Source organism: Zonotrichia albicollis, chromosome Z (assembly GCF_047830755.1).
Source record: "Zonotrichia albicollis isolate bZonAlb1 chromosome Z, bZonAlb1.hap1, whole genome shotgun sequence".
Lineage (NCBI taxonomy): Eukaryota > Metazoa > Chordata > Aves > Passeriformes > Passerellidae > Zonotrichia > Zonotrichia albicollis.
In genome coordinates, this window is record NC_133860.1 from 71,327,839 (window position 1) to 71,342,169 (window position 14,331).

The window sequence follows — 14,331 nt, forward strand, 5'->3', positions numbered from 1 at the left end:
GGTCCGTGGGACGGCACAGAGTGTGCCCATGGCTGACTGCTGTGCAGATCTCTGTTGGGCTGAAAGAACATCTTTTAGATAAACAATTAATAAACATAAAACCAGAAAGAAGAACTGAAGCCTCTTCTCGTCCTTTGATACGCGGGCTGCGTCAAGGCCACCTCCGGGCCACCTCCGGGCCACCTCCGGGCTCTCCAGGCCCCTCGAACAGCCGAGATAAACCCAGACTTGGCGTCCCTGGACGGACCACGAACCACCACAACCTTTCGGGGGAAGATAAATCCGAACAAATAGACATCATCTCTTGGGAACATAAAGGCAACAAGCTGTACATTATTTTTCCATCCAGGTGTGCAGAAGAAAGAAAGAAAGGGAATCAAAAGGAAAATGGCACTTCAGGCTGTCTGTCATGCAAATTTTTCTATAGCCAATCTCTTCAATAAGCTGTTTTCCTATCAGATATCTCTCCTGTAAGCACCAAATTTCCTCTCTGCTTTTTTCCCAGTTCCTCTCAGCAGCAAGAGTTGACTGACTATAAAAGTGGTTGCTTTATGGATTGGAAGATTGTATTAATATTTCCTCTTATGCCCTCAGCCTTGTGCACAAATGATTATTTTCTTCTTCATCTTCTGCTTTACTGACTTTAGATCTCTGCAATTGGAAGGGACAGGACAGTGACTCACCTGGAAATGGAGAGTGAGTGAGTGAGTGAGTGAGTGAGCGAGTGAGATAAGCTCACAGGTCCTGTGCCTCTCACACTCCCTCCCACTCTCACAGGGACACAAGCACAGGGAAGAAGACCATGAATGGTACAGAAGGTCACAGTGTGTGGTCAGTCACCACCACTGCAGGAGCAAGAAGAATCCTTTGAGGGCAGCCTTGCTGATCCCTACAGCTGAAAGAGAAGGTACTAAAAGAGGACTTTGTGACCTGATAAAGCATCATGCAACAGGTAAGCTGTGAAATTACTTTGTGCTTAGGGAAACAGGGTTCGGCAGTTTATTGCATTCAACAGATGGAATAATTTTTGGGGCAAAAGCTTCAAACAAGAGAGATCAGATTATATAACACTATTTAATCTCTTTCTTTACCCCTTTTTAATATTGATCAATTGATTTTTCTTTAAGCTTTTCTAAATCCTCAGATAGCTGATGTTTATTTCATTTGAGCACGCTTTCACTGAGGATGCAAAATTTTCCCTTTCCAAGTATGTGTTTCCACTCCACACTGAGGTGAGCAGGGCCAGCTGGGTTGTGTAGTGCTTTTCAATGCAAGTAAAACCACTGCTCTATAGCTTTATTGGATCACCAGCATCTCTCAAACCTAGATATTTCTTGGCTTTCAAATAATGACCAGAGGGCTTTTATATTATAGCAGTATTTGGGGATAGAGTCACATCTGAATTCACAGTATAATTTGATAGAACAGAAGTGAAGTGACTGATTGAAAAACTTGTCCTTTATTTTATGTGCCACCATGCAATTTGTATTTTACTCAAAAGAACAAAGACAAAAATTTTGAAAGATTCCGCCCCTCCCCTCTTTTCACCTGTGAATAGGAAGGTCAAAACTCACCTTGTAGGAACTTCTATGAATGAAATAGAAAGGAGCCACTTTATTTTTCTCTTTTTTTTTTTTTTTTTTTTTTTTTGCTGGAGGTGTTTGGGCAATTGATATTGTTTTGTTTAAATTCAAAATGAGATGACATTATCGTAATTGCATTACTTGCAAGGTTCAGTTTTGATGGCTGTCCTTTCGCTTTTACTGTGAAAACTTCATCACTATTTAATTTAGATCTTTTTCAACACATTAGCATATACTCCAACATTATTCTCTTATCTAAGTCTTGGCTATGCATTCTCTTTTGTAAACTCAGCAGAAGCTCATCATAGCCAAATTTCTTTTGATTTTGTTTCCACTTTTCTATGGCCTTTTCTAATTCATAGCTCTTATATAGAGGTACAAATCAAAGCCTATAGCCTGAAGATTCTAACCAGATCAAAGCTTTAAGATTACTTTTGTTATTAATCTCCTGAGAATGCATTTTAACATATTTAAATTGTGTGAGAGATCATTTGTCCTGATTGCATATCCCAGTACACACCCACAGAAATACTCCAATATCTTTAAAGTTTCTGCCGATGTTTCCTCACAGTATGAGGGAGATCACAGCATCTCATTGCTTGTAATAACCTTGCACTGCAGGTGCCTTATATAAACACATGTCTAAAAAATTAAGTGGTTGTTTTTATTTGTGGAAAAGAAAGTGCAAAATTTCTTTTTTTCTTATGTGTTACTTTCATTGCAACACTTGAACACTTTGGCTTTTTGTCATAAATGTGTAATTTTAATAGAAAATTGTAATTTTTTAATATTATTGTCTGTCATGGGATAAGTTGGTGTCACCTGTGCACCTTGAAAAGATGTTTAAGCATTTTTGCCCTAATAGTAGGGCATAAGGTGTTAAAACAAACAGATCCTGAAATTATGTGGCAATCATAAAGAGTGACTGACAATTGGCTTAGCAGAGTAAGTGAGTTTGTCTCTTCTTGCACAGAAATGTGAAAAAAATTAGACAACTGATGTGGTTGTTGACCATTTGCAGCTGAGTGCCATGGTAGATTCATGCTTGTTTTGTCCTTGTGCCTCTCTTTTACAGATCAAAAAAGCCAAAATATTACCTTAGACCGGAAGACCTGTCCATGCCATTGTGGTATTTACAGGCTCCTTTGGAAGCCCTGTATGTATCCATACAGACAGATGGCGATAGGGCATTTTGTGGAGGTTGTTGACAATGTATTGAATCAGAACAGGCACAACTAGCATGGCTAATGGCTAGAGAGTAGGAAAAAAACACCCCTGTGTTTTCGTCTAGTATGAATGCAACATTTTCAATATAAATTGGAATAGTTCCAAAATGCTGTATAAATATGAGGGTTTCTGCCACAGAAATACTTGCTGTAGGTATATTGGTGAAATTCCATTAGGGTAATGCTAAATATATCTATATATCACTATATAAATTTGTTTGTCAATTTATTTTGTGGTTAGTTTTCTGTCTTTTCTGATTCAGACTGAATATACTTTTCAGCTTTTTGTCATAAAAATTGAAAATTTCTGTATCTTAAGTCAGAGAATGGCAATGGTTTAGAAGATATGTGAAAATTTTAATAGAAAAAAAGAAATTTTCCCTACTCTTTTATGCAAAGTTTGCTTTCTACAACAACTGGGTGTTTACAGCAAACTGCAGAAAACAAACCTGAGCGTAAAAATAATGTAATATGATACTGACATGCCTTGACATTCTGCAGATGCTATTTGCATGAAATGTTATTGGTGTGGCCAGAGCCAAAGTACTTACTGAAATAACTGCGAGGTCTCTTAAGCCCCAGTGGTACTATGCCAATACAATTCTTCCTTTGAAATCAGGGATTAGTCACAGCCTCAGTGCTCTCCTTGGCTGCTCAGTGTGCCTTGTCACTATTTCCTCTGGAACTCTGTATGAGCTGAGCTTTTCTCCTGCAGCTGTGGGGGAGGCTAGAGACCTGGCTGACAGGAACATGGACGGGGCTGGAAAACCAGAGAGACAGTTTTTGTTCTTGGCTTTGCTCGTGTGAATTGTTGTGTGACCTTCAGTGAGTCACCGTGGTGGGCACAGCCGCGCCATTCTCTCACCGCCTCACCATGGCACGGGGAGAACAGAGAGTGGAAAAGCTCAGGAACCAATACCGGCTCGATCCAAACATTTTCAACCTGCACTAAATTAATTTAATTCATTGCCAATTAAAGTTAGAGTGGGATGGTGGGATACAAAGACAAAAATTGAAATAACCTCTTTCCCCAACCCCTGCACCAGGCTCAGCTTCACTCCTCAACCGCTTTTCTGCAGTGCAGGGTGATGGGGAATTAGGGTTCTAATGTCTGTAACAGAGCCACGGCTTCCTTCTGACATAATTCCCTTCTCCAGCATGGGTTCTTCACACAGAATTCACTCCAGAATTCAATTCCTTCATGTACTGCTACAGCATGAGCTCATCTCCGTGGGTTGAAGAGTGTACACCTGCTCTGACATGGGACACATCCTCCTGCCCCTTCGTCTTCAAGCTCAGTGTCTGTGATCCTGTTTGACATATCTTATTTTCCTTTTTCTCTCCCCCTTCCCCTTCTGGTGTTTGTTACTCTTTTTTAGATACCCTAACTGCAGACATTGGACACCTGCGTATGACACAGCCTTTTATCTTCTTTTGCTTTGCTTCACTCTTCCTCACCCATTTATGATTTCATTATTTTTTAAAATGTTTGGAAAGTATAGACAACTCTGCACTAGTGTTATTTTGTTTCATTACTGTTATAATCGAAATTGAAGAGCATTATTTTACTTTTTATTTTATTTTATTTTAGGGACACAGGTACTTCCATCTCTCTGAAATGGAAATCTTATTTTGGACTGAAGTTGTTGAAATTTATAAATTTTCCTTTAATTAGAAATATGTCAGAGCTGGAGAATTTTAAAAACCAATGTGTTGCACAATGTATTTTGTCAGACACATACTTGCAGTTACAGCTTGCCTTTACTGGAGCAAATTATAATGGTATTTAAATTCCTTTTTCCCCTGGTTTTAATAACTACTTAGATGCTTCTCATTATAAAATGGCATCCAAATGGGATTCAGATCCAGCACCATGGTCTGTTGCATTCCTGCTAAACAGCCTACAGTAAACTGCTTGAGGTCTCGGCAAATGTCTTTGGGCTTTAGGAGTGCAGGAAGACGTCTGTGTGTGCTGATGCTGCTGTTCACTCTCTTGCATCCCTGTGTTCTGACCAGGGAGCAGTACTGACCTGTGGGCATCAGCTCATCTTACCTCCAAAGGAGACAACTGAACAGGGAGCAGACTGAAGCCTGCCTCGAGCTGCAGAACTAGTTTAGTGTAGAAAACATCCACATATATAACATTATGGCAATTGTGCAACACTGCTGGGTCATTCTCTAGACACACTGGAGGTGTCTGCAACTGAGGCACTTAATGCAGGCGTCTAATGCCTAATCCAAACCTTGCAACCTCTAAGAAGTCTTAGTCACAATGGAATCTTATTTCTGCTTGAATTTAAGTAATGGATAGGATAGTCTTTTATCTTGATAGGGACCCTTACAACTAAAATAATCTGAGACAATAGGAGTATACAAATACTATGAATTTACTCTAAAGTGCTAAAATCCATCCAGAATTTCTAAACCAGTATTTATTACAGCAAAAATGTAAATGTTTCTCCCAGTGGAGAGATAAGAACTTTTTGCAGCAGAGAGTGGGTGAGCTGGACACGAATGAACTTCCTCCTATTGCAGTTCTTGGCAGCTCTTTGCAGTCTTGAAAAGGTCCTAACTGGCACCAAACATGATGTCTTGGCTCACTGCTGGATATGAATGACCCTTGTGTGCCATGGCTGATTAAATTAATTAAAATTAAAATTATGGTGAAGTAAAGAGTAAACAACAGCCACTTAAGCATACTTTATATTATATATACAGTATCATATACACTGAAGTAGTATTTCACTTTCACCAGAGATATTCTTACTTCTGCTGGTTCAGAAAAATGCAATGGTCTGATCTCTGCTCCAACAATGTAATTTCATTACTGTAAAAACAGGCACTCTCGAGAGGAACTCCAGGCCTCCAGGCATCAAACTTCAGATGCTTCTGATCTCTGTGTCAAAACTTTCACTAACACCAAGGACTCCCAGGTGCCCTTGTTAGAACCCATCGAATGTACTACAAATCTCTCTTTGGAGGAATTATTCCCTGAGCTTCTTGTCCAGTGAGTGAGCATCATGTTCTGTTCATTTCTTGTTTCCCACCTTTCACATCTGGCAGCTGAATTTCAAACCACTTATATATCCTTCTTTTCCTCTGTCTTAGCCAGCTAATTATTTTCCAGATCTCTTTTAGACACAAAATTCTGCTTCTATTGTAACCATGATTTCCTATTTTTATTTTGCTCAGCCTTGACCAAGCTTTCCCATAGGCTCAGAGGGTTACTTTTTTAAGTGTGTTGGCTAAATTTTTGCATCAGTTTTGGCACAAAAATTGAAAAATTTAATTTAATGTTGAGGTGTAGGTGAGGCGTAGTTGGAAGGGAAACAAGCTTAAATAGTGCAAAATACAATGTAGGAGAAAGTAACAAACTTGACTGAGGTACTTGGCAGATCTTTTGACTTTAGGTTTTGGCTTTTATAGGGGGCACCACAGGTATAGGGGGCATCACAGCTCTGATAAATCTATAAAATATTTGTATTATTTTGTACTGCCATCTTCGAAAGAAACCTAGATAAAAATATGTGTTGTCACTGATGGACATTGCATGAAGCGACCAGTAGTGCAGCTGACAAGTTCTTTTCAGAAAGAAGTATCTGCAGCAATTTTCTGATTTCTCTCTGCCTCTCCATAGGGAGTATTTTAATGTCAGTTTTAGACACTCATCAGATCAACAGGCTATTGCTTTCAGTAAGTCCTCTGCAGCAGTTTCCATAACTCCAGCACCCCGTGCCTAGTATTTGTCATGATAAGGGAGATTATTTCATAAAAGTCTCTTTAGCAGAAAAGGAGGAAGGAAAAAATCTCTCCCTCAGTCCTTAAACTTGAAAAGTTTTCTTTGAGACAATGTCAGTGGAGATCTAAGCAGTAACTACGAATGGTTAAATTAAAAGTAAGTCTGAAATTATTTTTTATAGTCTCCTTAATAGTGATGAATCTTAGTATAACTAGGATGTCTATCTCTACAGAAAACTGTGTTCTTCAGACACTTCATGTCAAAAATGAAATAAAGTGTTTATATATACAATTTTTTGTTATTGTGGGTATGGAGGCTTTTTCTCTGGATAGACAAAGGATTGCCTCTGTGGCAACTCTAAAGAGTGCAAGCCTCTTAGAATCTGTGGGCATCTTGAAAGCACAGACACTTGCTATTTTTCTGGATTTGTACTGAGAGATAAGATAAAAATTTCCACTGATTTTTTGTTTGCATCTTATCTTCTCAGTTTATTTCCAGGTGCAAATGATAAATATGGCCCCAGTCTGTGACCTGGCTTCAATTAAATGGATGGTGTCATTAGCAGAAGTTTGTGCTGGATTTGCTAAATCTGAAGAGATATCTTTTCTCCCTTCTCATTTTGATGAGAAATGGCTCAATGAGCTGTTTCTCATTTTGTTTCTCTTTGCAAAGAGTGTGCATGTTTGCCAGTAAGTTTCTATTTAAGTGCCTCGTGTCTAAATACGAAGTCTGAAAGGCATTCCTACAAATGACTTTTTACTTCTCATCACATTCATATAGTGCTAAAAAGTTCTTAATTTTTTTAAAGAATATTTCCCTTCTTGAAAAAAGAAGAGTCACGTATTTGAGGCATTTAAAATACAAGAAACTTGTACTTCAGGATGAATCCAAGTACAAATCATTTTCATGACCAGAGTTTACAGGACAAAGATTACAGAATGTACAAGATAATTTCAAATGTATTTTGTCAGAAGCTTCTGTCCTGCTGTGTCAAACCTTTTCCCAGTGATGATAAGTTTGCAGCCTTCTGTTTTTTGTTATTTAAGGATTGTCCACCTGCCCCACTTCTCCTGTCTGACATGACCTGGAATTGTTTCCTGTGGAGCACTAGCCGACTTGAATGCCTGACATTGCTAAAGAAAGACCTGTGATAAAGGATTGGTGGTGAGTAATCAGAGAGAGTCTTAAATGAACTAAAAAGGAATCAACCGCAGGGAAGTAAAGTATGTGGAAAGCTGTCTACTCGAGGATAACAATGAGGTTTCTGATGTCAGTTTGTTCCGTGACTTTGGACAGGACAGTGTTGGGCCTGGGCATACCCCAGGGAAATGATTCTCCCATCTCCAGAGTAGAACATTATTAATTCTGCAGTAAGAGTGAAGGAGCATTATTCTTTCACTTATCTGTACATTTCAAATAAGAAAATAGTGTAGCCTTTCCCTTTTGTCAAACATTTCTCAGCCCTTTGAATAGAGTGGGAAATTCTGAATTTCAAACAGCTACATCTATCATTGTAAGCCCTCACTATCAGCAGATTAGCACATTTCTGGCTGCTTGCACAGCAGTGGTGTTTGCCACATTAAATTGAAGAGTTTTTATGTAAAAATTAGTATCTTATTATATTAAGATAAATAACCATGTAATCTTCTGTATATATGCTAAAATACCATGATTTTGGTTGCCAGTCTTCCATAAAAACTAGAGATGCTTCTAACATAAGCATCTATTGTTGTACTGACAGGCATTGAAAAGAGCTACGTAAGAAACAGTGGGACCTATAGGCTTGCTTAGAATGTCTTGTCCTTCCTTTCCAGGCCTCAAAGGAGTCTTTGATGAGAAGGAACTGTGCTGATTCTCACCTGCTGAGGCAGTGATAATAAAGGATCCAGGTGGGAACAAATCTTTTTCCTTCATGATATTCACAGTGTATCCATCTAACCCACAGTGCATGTCTCTCAGACAAGCTTAGGAGAAAATGAGAGTTAAAAAGACTTACTGGAACATATAGTCCATTTTGCAGACAGTTATTTCTGTAATCCCTTTAAAAACATGATCAAGCTCCGCATTTGAACTGGCTAGAAATTGTGATAAGAGCAACTTCCGGGATGCTTTCAGTTTCTCTTTTTGAGTTACATATCTTTTTCATATTTACAGTCTAAATATATTCACAGTCAATTTATTCTGCTCTTCTTCCCTCTCCCCTTGCCTGGTGGTTTAGATAAAACAGTGCTCTTGAGCTGTTCACTGATAATTCCCTGTAATCATTCCGTCTTTCACTGTTATTGATAATTGTGTAACTGTGAGGAGAACTATTCCTTCTGTAAGGAAGCTGTTAATGAATTGTGTTTTAAAAGTTCTGAGTACTTCCCAGAGGAATAGAAAAACTGCTTAAGATTACAAGTGCTGTATTTATGCCATCATAGCTGCAGTTGTTTGTGGTCGTGTTGCACCTCAGCTCCTAAGCAGAGTGTCTCAGAAGCTAACAAGGTTGTTGCCATGGTACTGGTGTTGGCACCCGGACATTTTCTGGAGGTGGTGGTGAAGTTGTCTCAAAGCAGCACTAGTCTCATCCTCTGACCTGAATGTCTACTGGAAGGCACCAGGTCGTTCTGTGGGAAGCATCAACTTCCCAGCATCATCCAGAAGGAATATAGCTGTTCTGATCGGAGCCTGCTCCTTGGCATGAACCAATGTATGTGAAAGCAATTGGTAAATTCTTTTCAGAAACACAATCTCCATCTGGCCTACAACGCTAAAACATCTGCTCTCATTCCTCCTCACTGTGGAAGACTGATAGGGATTTTCCTACGACTGGAACTCCTGTGCTGCAGGTTTGAGGTGATGGTGAAATATTTCTGCAAGTGAAAAACCAAAGGGTGCAAAGTTTAAATATAATAAATCTAGGGACATATTAGTATTTCTTTCAGCATAAAATGGAAACTGTGAAGCTGTCCCTGCTGGTTTCTCTCTCAGCCTTGAGATTGTATTTGATTTTTTAATGGGACTATTGATAAAATTAGTTCTCTGCAGATTTTTCCTTATTCATTTTGATTTTGGTTGGTTTTTTGTTTGGGTTTTTTTTAGGGGGGGAGGGGCATTCCCCTCAGGCTGTGTTGTGACCTACTGAGTTTATAATTAGAGGCAAACTGAAATAGCACCACCAGAGAGTGCAGCAGTGATCTCATTAAAAAGTCAACATTTGCTAATAGAGAAAAACTGACGTTGAAAATGCCTTTAGGTGGAAATTCTTAACAAGCTGGCTTCACTATAATGATCACTTACACACCTATTAAGGTTGCATTTCTTTTTGAGAATTCATCAGTTTATTGTAAAAATGCTGAATAAAGGAGCCCTTTATTTTCTAATGTGTCACTTAGAAGTGGGCTAAGATGCCATTGTCTGCTACGGAAGCAGCAAAATAAAAGGCTTATAAGTTCTGAACTCTTTTTGACACCACAATTAGTACTGCTGCAGTTTAACCATCAGTTAAGATGCCATAATTTACTACTGAAACAGAAAAGTGAAGGGTTTGTAACCCATGAGCTTTTCTTCACACCACAACCACTATTGCTGCAGATTAACTATCTAATACCTATTTTAGGTTGGTTATTTGGCATACTGTTTTAAATAAATGAAAAAAAATCACTTAGGGCAGTGAGAAGGTTTAATGTAGACTTACCGCATTTAGAGTCTTTACAAAAAAGGAGAAAAGAGTTTTTCTTGGCTTCATGTTGGGCTGCAGATTTGAAGGCACCTGAAAGCCTTTCTGTGAGAATGACAAGCTATAATATCCAGCCTCCTTAGGTCGCTGGTTCATTGCTCTTAGGTATAAGTCTGCAATGCACAGAATGGTTGGTTAAAACCAACTCAGAGTTTCAGACTAGGTTTACTAAAAGCGAAGAAACTCCTCTGAGCTGTTTGTAGTTCCATGAAAAATGGATGTAAGTCTTTATGGGACTGACTGTGGCTGCCAAACCCAGAAATGTATGCTCACTTTGAGCATATAAGCAGTGTATATATTCATAGAGGCTGAATTACACAGTATTTATCATGCTCCAAGCTGGATATCTGAATTGAGCACTTTGTGGGACAGAAACTTAATGGATTGGGGGAGAAGTTGTGCCACTTAATGGCACGTGGTCAAGATTACCAGGAAAACGCAGTGAACTAAGGGCTGGAATGAAAGATCAGTAAAAGAACAGGATTGCAGAGAAGAAATAACATCTGAGACAGCCTTGGAATTAAAGATCATTGGAGCAGACACAAGAAGACTGGAAGCACCAGGGGAGAGAAGGTATGCATTACAGAGAAAAACAGTGTGAAGGGAGATACACAAACCTGGCTCTTACCTCCCTGATTCCTCATGCAGAGTGTTCTGTGAGAAAATATTCTGTTGTATGATTCAAGTCTATCACGAAGTTACAGAATCACAGGACAGATTGGCTTGGAAGGGACCATTAAAGGTCATATCATCCAAACATTCTGCCATGGGCAGGAACACCTACCACTAGACCAGGTTGCTCCATGGCCTGTCCAACTTGGTCTTGAACACTTCCAGGGATGGACATCCACACATTGCTCTCTGTGCAACCTGTTTCAGTGCCTAAGCATTCTCATAATAAAAAATATATCCAATCTCAATCTACCCCCTTTCAGCTGAACATCATAACTTATTGTCCTGTCTCTACAGGCATCAGTATAAGGTTTATTTTCACTGTAATTTAAATCATCTTTATATACTGAAAGGCAGACACAGAAGGTTTCCCCAGAGCCTTTTCTTGTCTAGGGTGAACATCTCCAACACTCTCAGCCTTGTAAGGGGGTTTCACCCTCTGATCATTTTAATGGACCTCCTCTGGACCTGAACACACAGGTCTACCTATTTTTTGTGTTTCCTAAATGGATGTCGTCTAGGTATCAAGAGTAAGGCAAGATTTGCCTTGTGGGAAAGAGATCACCAAAACCTCCAGTAACAATAATATTGTGCCTGAGTGAATGGAACAAAGCTAGGTGAACTTCCAGAAAATAAAGCCAAATTTCTGTAACAGAAATTCTGTGAAAGTGTCTGTCATATCACAGTAGAAGAAAGCAAGGAAAAAATCAGGTAAAATTTGTTTATCCGAAATGGGTTTATTTATTCTTTGTGTTGCAGAATAATCTCTATAATTCATTACATAGGAATAATAGAAATTCTAGGCTTTTCTTTCTAATTAACAAAATCTTTGTGGTATAGTGCATAAATGACTCAAATATATGGGAAGACAGTTTTAAGAATATGAAAAGAGAGGTTTAGGTGATTAAAGTGACATACTGACATGCAGATATGAAAAATACTTCCTTTTTTTAATGAGTTTACACTAAACTCTCCATCTTAAAACTTTCATGGACTCAGAAGCTCAGCGTGGATGCAATCATCACTCTTTTTTAAAAATATAGAATTGACATTTAGTCAGAGTGTGTCTTAGAAATGTTTGTTTAATATGTAATACTTTGCCCAGTCTTTTCAAATTATTTGTAGTGTCAGGTATGTGTCGTACCTATTCAAAAAGTCTCAATTTTGGAAGAATTTTTTTAAAAAAATTGTGTTAGTTTTTGTTGCTTTTTTCTTCATTTTTTGCTTACTGTGGGTGATATGTGGAAGACTGGGGAGTTTCTGCACTACTTTCATCTTGTTTTCTGTAGCCACTGACTAGCAGTAGTACCTTCCTCTAAGCAGGAGGCAGAAGAGGACTCTCTTACAGGTTAAGCACTTGGTTCTGTGTTCCTTAGATCAAAGGAACCTTGAGGTAAATGCACGAAGTGTACCAGAATTTCCTCACTTCAGGATGGAAATGAATCTGTTTAATCTGCTTCCTGCAGATTCAAACTAGAGAGTTCAGCAGTGGAATACACAATACAGTAGTTTGCGTAAGAAAATAAGGATTTTTAGGAGGGTACTGCTGTACATGTTCACCATGTCCCTTGTATCTGTTGTGCTTCTAGACTACAGCAGATTTCATTGAGAAATTTCCAAGCAGTAGATTTTTGCGATAATAGGGTTTTAGAGGGGTTGTTTTAGCAGATCAATAGAAATTGCTGAAGAAGTTATTTCTGTCACTGAGAATCCCATGTCTGTTGTGGACCAAATCAGCTCTACTATCATGTGAAAAGGTAGTTTCTTCTCTGTCCACTTTCTTTTCCTTCTCTGTCCTCATATCACCCTAACTAGTCCCCTTCCCTGTAGGATCTCCCTGTGAGGCAGGGATCCAGCTCTGAGAGAGCTTCACTCTGAGACCAGGGTGTCTAGTCCAGACCATGGTCTGGGAGTCTGCTGTGCAGCTGATTCTGCTGTGACCTCCTCTCCCACTTTGTCACTCTTACAGCCTGCCCAAAACAAGCTATTTCTCTGTCTGCTATTACTGTCACCAGACCTGACAAATGAACTAGCTGGTGTCTGTTTATCATATGTAGGCTCTTCCCTCTCTTTCCAAAGGTGTTAAATATGAAAACAGTGTCAGTTTGAGTGCCTCTGAAAAGCCCAGGCATGCTGACCCTCAGTATTGCAAGCTTGCTGCCCACTCTGAGAGCACCTAAAGGGTGCAATCCCAGAAGCTTGTTTGGAGGACAACTCAGTTAACACTTGCTCCTTAGGTAATTGAAAGGTTTCTCTCTTCCTGCTTGTATATATTTCTGACATAAAACTCCTCCAAAGCAGACTGCAAGGGCTGAAGTAGATGAGAGAAAGGACATTGTTTTGTGGAGAAAAGAAGAGACCTCACAACTTTGTAAAAGTTGTAAAGCTGGTATGTTTATTACAGTGCTGGACGCATGCGGAGATTGCTCTCCTCAAAAGGCATGCATACCTCTGAAAACTTCAGGTCTGCTGATATCTCTCTCTCAAATATATATGCATACAGTTTCACAATAGGTTCATACATATTTATTTTTATGGTTTTCATGTGACTTTTACCGCTAGTTCCTTTTTATCAGAAAGAATTCCGAGGTCAGGTTGACTTGCCCTTACAGCAGTCCCTATCTCTCTCTATTGTCTTCTGTCCGCCCCCTTTATCTCTGTCCTTCACTGAAGTAACTTCACTGAGCTTAGGCCTTGCAATCTGGCTAAATAACTATGGTTTCTAACACAGACTCAACTCAAAAATGTATATTTCACCTAAATTAAAATGGATTTCTATCCTGGAAAATTTTCACTTTGCCTCAGACGTCACCTGAGTCTTGACTTCACCATGAATGAGTCTGGGCTCTGCATCAGCATTATTGTGAGGCCTAGATGGGGTTTTTGTCAAGTAGCTGGTTGCACAGAAGGCTTGTCCTGCATAGCAGGACACCTGAGCACCATGGCTGGGACAGCAGAATGGTCCTGGGTGGTCCATGGGACCTCCACTGCTCCCACCAACCCTCCAGCCTACACCAAGTTGTGATGTTACTGCTCAGTCTCACCCAGATCTGATTTTGTTGTAACACAATTGGAGAATTGCTCTGGGGTCGTTGGAAGAACATATAAAAATTGTCTTGGCAAACACCAAAAATGCACACAATCCCAAAGACAGAAGTAACACTGTGCGACTAAACAATGCATATAAATCAAATGACAAACATCTAAATTTTCAATAACCTGGAAATCAATACTGACTTTTTGCTATTAGAATTTCATCTCTTGCTATCGTCATAAGACATTTTAATAACAAAAACAGGTCATACTGCTAACATTTGATATGAACAGTGGTGTTATTGTGAAGACTGACATTCATCTGAAAAGAAAACAGTTTCTTGCAAGACATTTCTT

At 39.2% G+C, this 14,331-nt stretch overlaps 1 protein-coding gene across 1 annotated transcript in view; it reads left to right on the top strand.

The window, feature by feature from the left end:
* Positions 1–498: 498 nt before the first annotated feature.
* The window catches only part of KCNN2 (potassium calcium-activated channel subfamily N member 2), a 173,317-nt gene continuing 159,484 nt past the window's right edge, over positions 499–14,331 (top strand). The window contains exons 1-4 of the mRNA XM_074533515.1: positions 499–696; positions 778–952; positions 7,595–7,712; positions 8,363–8,437. The gene's annotated coding sequence lies outside the window, so the exon portion shown is untranslated. The remainder of the gene's footprint in view (positions 697–777; positions 953–7,594; positions 7,713–8,362; positions 8,438–14,331) is intronic.